The following is a 7,293-nucleotide window of genomic DNA, read 5'->3' as shown; positions in this document are numbered from 1 at the left end:
TTCATTTCAGGGATGCAAACCTGGTTCAATATACGCAAATCAATTATTATTATTCATCTCATCAACAGGAGCAAGAATAAGAACCACATGGTTATCTCAATAGATGCAGAAAAAGCATTCGACAAGATCCAACACCCCTTTATGATGAAGGCTTTGGAAAAATTAGGAATCCATGGAACATTCCTCAATACAATAAAGGCTGTATATGACAAACCTACAGCCAGCATTATACTTAATGGTGAAAAACTAAAGCCATTTCCTCTTAACTCAGCAATAAGGCAAGGATGTCCACTCTCTCCACTTCTCTTCAATCTAGTATTAGAATGCCTAGCTACAGCAATAAGACAAGATTCAAACATAAAGTGGATCCAAATAGGAAAAGAAGAAATAAAACTCTCCCTCTTTGCAGATGACATGATCTTGTATTTAAAGAATCCCATAGACTCCACTCCCAAATTACTCAAGCTGATTCAAAACTTTGGCAAAGTAGGAGGGTATAAAATTAACCCCCCAAAATCAATGGCTTTTCTGTATGCCAACAATGAGATAAGTGTGGCTGAAATTAGGAAAGCAACTCCATTTGTAATAGGTCCAAAAAAAAGTACCTAGGAATTAACTTAACCAAAGAAGTGAAGGACCTGTATGATGAAAACTTTAAAATCTTGAAAAAGGAAATCAAAACGCAACTTAGAAAATTGGAAAACCTCCCATGCTCCTGGATTGTAAAGATTAACATCGTGAAAATGGCAATACTTCCCAAGGCTATCTACAAATTTAACGCAGTACTTATCAAAATTCCTACCTTATTCTTCAAGGAAATAGAAGAGGCAATCCAAAAAATTCATACGGAACAATAAAAGTCCCCGAATACTAAAAACGCTCCACAACGGAAAGAACACTGCTGGAGAAATATCAATACCAAATTTCAAACACTACTATAAAGCCATAGTAATCAAAACAGCTTGGTACTGACATAAGAACAGACCTCAGGACCAATGGAATAGAATTGAAAACCCAGAAATAAACCTAAAGACCTATAGGCATCTAGTCATCGATAAGGGATCTAAAAAAATAGAATGGAAGAAAGACAGCCTCTTCAGTAAATGGTGCTGGCAAAATTAGTTAACTACTTGTAGAAAACTAAAGCTAGATCCTTATATATCACCCTGCACCAGAATCAACTCCAAATGGATCAAAGACCTCAGAACCAAAGCAGACAATATGAAAACATTACAGGATGGAATAGGAGAAACCCTAGGTCTCCTTGGCACAGGCCGAAATTTTCTTAATAGAGACCCAGAAACAGCAAATCAAAGAAAGTTTGGACAAATGGAATTGCATGAAGTTGCAGAGCTTCTGCATGGCAAAGGACATAGCTAGCAAGATCAATAGAAAGCCCACGGATTTGGAGATCTTCACTATCCATACAACAGCAAGGGTCTCATAACTAAAATATACTTGGAACTCAAAAAATTAAATCCCCCAACAACAAATCCTCAAAGAAACAACTGCCCATGAAATAAGTGGGCTAAAGACTTAATGAGAAACTTCTCTGAAGAGGAAAGGAAGATGGCCAATAGACACATGAAGAAATGCTCAACGTCCCTAGCCATGAAAAAATGCAAATCAATACAACATTGAGATACCACCTCACTCCAGTTAGAATGGCAAAAATCAAGAACTCTAACAACAACAGATGCTGGAGGGGATGTGGACAGAAGGGAACCTCACATGTTTGTTGTTGAGAGTGTAAACTTGTTCAACCACTTTGGAAAGTAGTATGGAGTTTCCTCAACAGACTTCACATAGAGCTCCCCTATGACTCAGCCATCCCACTTTTGGGCATTTACCCAAATGTTTACAAACAAGACCACACTAAAGCTACCAGCACAACTATGTTTATTGCAGGATTATTTACCATAGCTAAGATCTGGAACCAACCCAGATCCCCCGCAATAGATGAATGGATCAAGAAAATGTGGTATATATACACAATGGAATTCTATGACATTGTCCCATTTGTTAGGAAATGGAAAGACTTGGAAATAATTATACTAAGTGAAGTAAGCCAAGCCCCAAGAAATATAGGTCCCATGTTTTCCCTTATTTCCAATATCTAGTATGTGTATGAGTCAAGTAGAAGGTCAGATAATGTGATGTTAGGAAAATGAACCCTTAGATATATATATTAATTTTTTTCTTTCATGCATTTGTTTCTAAGGCATTTATAAGATTATTTCTTTGTTGCTTTGTATGTCCCTCCCCCAGAGAATAACCACTGCTTTCACTATATTTCATGTCGGTATAATTTGTGGAGGAGATGGGGGAAAACAAGTGGTTTAAGGATACAGGTGGACCTGTTGCAACAATGAGAAGTACAAGTTGTTATGTCGAAAACGAACTTTTCAACTTTGGTGCGGGTTGGGGGGGTGGGGTGGGATGATTGGGTGGGGGTCTGGGGGGGAGCCTGGAAGGGATGTGAAGGGTAAACAAAGGAGGAGGCTGCAATGCTTGATAAGAAATGTACTCATTATCTTGCCCATGTAATTGTAACCCCTCTGTACTGTATGGTCACAAAAAATAAAAATTAAAATTAAAAAAAAAAGCATATTGGAAAAACAAAAACTAAATTTAAGAAGTGAGACACTGAAAAATTATGTACGTTTAAAGAAATGCTACCGAGAGAAGAAAAGGATAGGATGAGAGGAGAGGAGGGATAGAAAGAAACAAGAAAGCAAAAAAAATAAAAAATATTAAAATTAGTTACTTGATAATTATGTAGGTATAAAGCGATAATACTGCTTTTAAAGAAGTTAAGCCTAAGAGGTTGTGAATTTAGTAATAAATTTCTGGATTAAGTATGTACACAATAGGGAATAAGGTCTAATAATTGATGACAGGTATATATCTTGGGATGAGCAGAACAGTAATTAAGTCATCCAAAAAAAGAGAGAGAGAAAAATGAAAACAATAAAAAAGGACCAAAAGCTCAAAAGAGATTAAACACACACACACACACACACACACACACACACACACACACACACACATACACACAACAAAAATAAAAATTATGAGAAAAAAAGATTAACAGAAAACACTTTAAAAAAAATAAAAATTTAAGAAAAGTTTCAAAAAAGAGTTCCTTGATTTTTTGTTTTTTTGGGGGCTGAATGGGAAGACCCTGTATCTCCCTGTGTCCATAACAAGTCTCTTGGTAGAGTCTCGGGTCTGCTTTTGGTGTTTGGTTTTCCTATGGCTTGATTGGTTTCTTGTCTGTTTGGGCAGGCAGAAACTGCTCTGTGTTAGGCCTGTTTTTTGATCCTCCTCCCAGGCTAGTTCAGTGGGAGGGAGATCTGCTTGGAGTATCACAAAAGAGGAAGATGGCTGTTTCCTCTAGTTTGGAGATGCTGTGATGAGGCTAGATTGTGGGTAGGGTTGAGGTTTTTCAGGAAACAGTAGTTTTCCCTGAGGGGCTAACTCCTGAGACACTCACAGAGCCCAGCTTGGAGCTTTTCTCGGGGTTTATGTTTACTGAATTTCAATTGTTTGTCTAGGCTGTAGTAGGGAGAGGCAGTCTCTGGCTGTGTTTACCTGGTGAAGAAAGTCACTCCTCTGTGGGCCGAGTTTTTTCTGCCTGGGCTGGGTGACTTTCTCCTGGGTGGAACTGACATCATAACGGTCATCATAACTGTCTTCATAAACCTATTGTGTGATCGTGGTATTTCCCCTGCCAGGTAAGTATGGGAAGGGATGGAAAGGGGAAACAAAGGAGGAGGCTACAAGCTTGATAAGAAATGTACTCATTATCTTGACCCTGTAATTGTAACCCCTCTGTACAGTATTTTCACAATTAAAAGAAAAACCTATTGTGACCTATTGTAACATGGTAAACCTACTGTGACCTCATCACCATTATAGCATCACCAACTAAGTATAACATCAAAATATTATTATCACTTGATATTGTGCCATCATATTGCCATTGTGATATCACTGTTCCATTGGGTTTTTCAAACCTATTATGACCTCATAACATTTTACAAAACTCGTGGCCTTTGAGCCTATTAACTTGTGAACTTGCACACTTATGATGCATAAAACACAAGACAATCCAATGAGGCACATTGACGATAACTTTATTTACACTAGAAATGGGCCTCCATTTACCTTGTCCTGGGCTGTACACTCAGTGACAGCCCAACCCCAACCACCAAACCTCAGATGTCCAATAGGCATAGTTAATTGGTTTGCAAAAGACCAACCCCCCAAATTATCATCTCCACGCTCCAAACTTCAATAGGTAAGAGTTTTTCTTTTCCCTTATTCCCTCCTTCTTTATAGACTTTTCCTTCATTTCCCTTTTTCCCTTCCATCACTTCCTTCTTCTCTTTAGGCCTCTCCACTACACTTCTCTGGACTGGTAGCCAATTGGCTTCCTTCCCCTCCTGCTCTCCCTCAAATTCCTCTTCTCCCAGGTCTTTCCCCTCCTGCTGTCTCACAACTTCCTTCCTTGCAGGTCATTCCTTGATTTTCTCCAATTCCTTTGCTCTGACCATGCAGCCTATATATAGGTTGAACCCCTCAATCACTCCAGTGGGTTTCCTACCTAACAGTTTTCAACCATCACTTCACAAACTGCTTGTTCCCCAATCAATTCTTCACAGTTCATTATGTGAGGATGACATCTTACCCCCTCCAGCAGCATGCCCTGCTCACTTGTGTGGCATGCCACATGCACGCCAGTGGGCCAGGTCATGGGGCAACATTGATTAGTGGGCCCTGCTCATTATTAGGACCATGCTGCTTCATATATCCCCCAATGTTTTTCATGTCCAATCAAATCCTTGATTCCTTCTAACCAAATCCTAAAAATTCCCTTCTCTCCACCCAATGAACAGGCTTAAAAAGTAAATTTAATAGAAAACAAGTAAATTATAAAAACACACTAGTTAGCACTAATTAACACTTAGTAAGTCTTATCCTTAACAGTCCATCTTGCAACCTTCTCTGTATATTGGTCCACTACCTATTCCACTTGAGACTGATGGATCCAATGCTGTTTTCATGCTAATTCAATAGGCGACAGTGAAGTTAGCACCACCAATAAGGTCTTTGCCACTTCGGTTCCAATTCAGGAGCATGATGAATTTTTACCCACACCAGCTGTCCAGGCAAGAAAGAGTGGGTGGAGTTTCTTATTTTCTTTTTTCAACTCCATTTCTTAGTTTATTTCACTTACCTGGGGTCTAGTTTTTTAATTTATTTCTGAAGTAAGATGCTATAGAATAAACTAAACAACTCTCCTCAAAGAAAATTTCCTTCCAACTGGATTTAATTACTTATTTTATATTTGAAATTTTAATTTTCATCCTAATGTTTATTTTTAAACACTTTTTATTATTATATTTAAATAGTTGTACAAAGAAGTTCCCATTCTACAAAACAGTACACAAATACAAGGTGTCTGACAACATTGTCACCCATTCCTCCTAACCCTTCCCTTCTCACAATTTTTTGTAAAAATTGAGATAGGTGATTACATATATTTCACATATTTCATAGTATTGTGGAATTGTGATACTTATTTAAAGTCACAAACACATTTTAACCTTGACAAGGCAAATTATTGTTATCATATTCCAAAGTTTGTTAATTCTATGAGCTTTTACAATCCAAATTATTTTTCCCACCTCAGGTGATATTTACATTTTTTTTTCCTTTTGCTTAATGTAGGTTATTCCTTCTTGCCCTCTTTCCCTCTCATTCATCTCTTCCCATCACTGTGTTTGGGTTGCTTAGTTATTTTTCTTCTATGTCCAGTGTAGCTGATGGGCCCCTTTGTTGTATGTTGTTCCATTTTCCACTTATTGTGTTCCTCCTCCTGGCTTCCCTCCATTGCGTGCATATTTCTGCGGACTACATAGTTAAGAACATGGAGTCATTAATGGTGATACAACAAAATGAGTGGCTGTCCATTGTTTCTCGAGTCCTGTTTACTTTGTCATACCTTCTTGCATTTTGGCTTTAGCATCCATGTATCAGGTAGACACTATGCTGTTTGTCTCATTGTTCTTGGCTTATGTCACTCAAATAATTTGGTCTAGTTCCATCCATTTCCCTGCAAATACCTTCATTTTGTCCTTTCTAATGGCTACATGGTATTCCATTGTATATAGGTTCCACATTTTTTGGGTTCGCTTATCATTTGTGGCTTATCTGGGTTTTTCCCAAATCTTGGCTATTGTGAACAGTACTGCAGCAATCATAGAGGTGTGTATGTCTATGTACACTGGTTTCTGTTGTTCAGAGTAGATGCTTAGGAGTGGTATGGCCAGTTCATAGGACAGGTCGATATTTAGCTTTCATAAGTACCTCCAGACTGCTTTACAAAGTGGTGGTATTAGTATACATTCCCACTAGCAATGTAGTAATGTTTCTTTCTTTGTATCCCTTCCAGCACTTGTCATTGGCTTAATTTAGAATGTGGGCCAATCTGATTGGGGTAAGGTGGTATCTCAGAGTTGTTTTTATTTGCATTTCCCTTACAGCCAGGGATGATGATCATTTCCTCATGTATTTCTTTGCCGTTTTTATCTCTTCTAATAAGTTTCTCTTTAGCTTCCTTGACCATTTCAAGATTGGTTTGTTAGGTTTGTGAAGGGTTAGTTTCTTGACTTCACCATATATAAAATAATGGATATTATAATATAATGGATATTAGACGCTTGTCTCTTATATTGCTGGTAAATATTTTTTCCCATTTCTTCTCATTTCCTGGTAATCTTTATGATTCTTTTTTTTTAGGCTTTTATAGTTTTCATGAAACAGACCCTCTATATCTTTAGTTAAGTTAACTCCTGGACAATTTTTATTTTGATGTTATTGTGAATGGGGTTGTTTCTTTGATTTCCCTTTCTATTTGTACATTGTTAGTATACAGAAAAGCGATTGGTTTCTGTGGGTTGATTTTGTATCCTGCTACTTTGCCAAATTGGTTTATAAGCTCTAAGAGTTTGGGGATGGAGCTTTAGGGATCGGTTATTTATAAAATAATGCCATCTGCAAAAAGAGATAGTTTATCTTCTTCCTCTCCTATGTGGATCCCTTTAATGTCTTTCTCTTGCCTTATTGCTCTGTCTAAGAATTCCAGAACTATATTGAAGAAGCGTGGATAGAGTGGGCATCCTTGCCTTGTTCCTGTTTTTAGGGGAATTGGTTGTAGTTTTCCCCTATTAAGTATAATATTGGCCTTTGATGTGCCATGTAAGATTTTTATTATGATATGAAATG

Source organism: Dipodomys spectabilis, unplaced genomic scaffold (assembly GCF_019054845.1).
Source record: "Dipodomys spectabilis isolate Male_0828 unplaced genomic scaffold, ASM1905484v1 ptg000269l, whole genome shotgun sequence".
Classification (NCBI taxonomy): Eukaryota; Metazoa; Chordata; class Mammalia; order Rodentia; family Heteromyidae; genus Dipodomys; species Dipodomys spectabilis.
The sequence above is the reverse complement of the archived record's forward strand: the minus strand, read 5'-3'. Positions refer to the sequence as shown.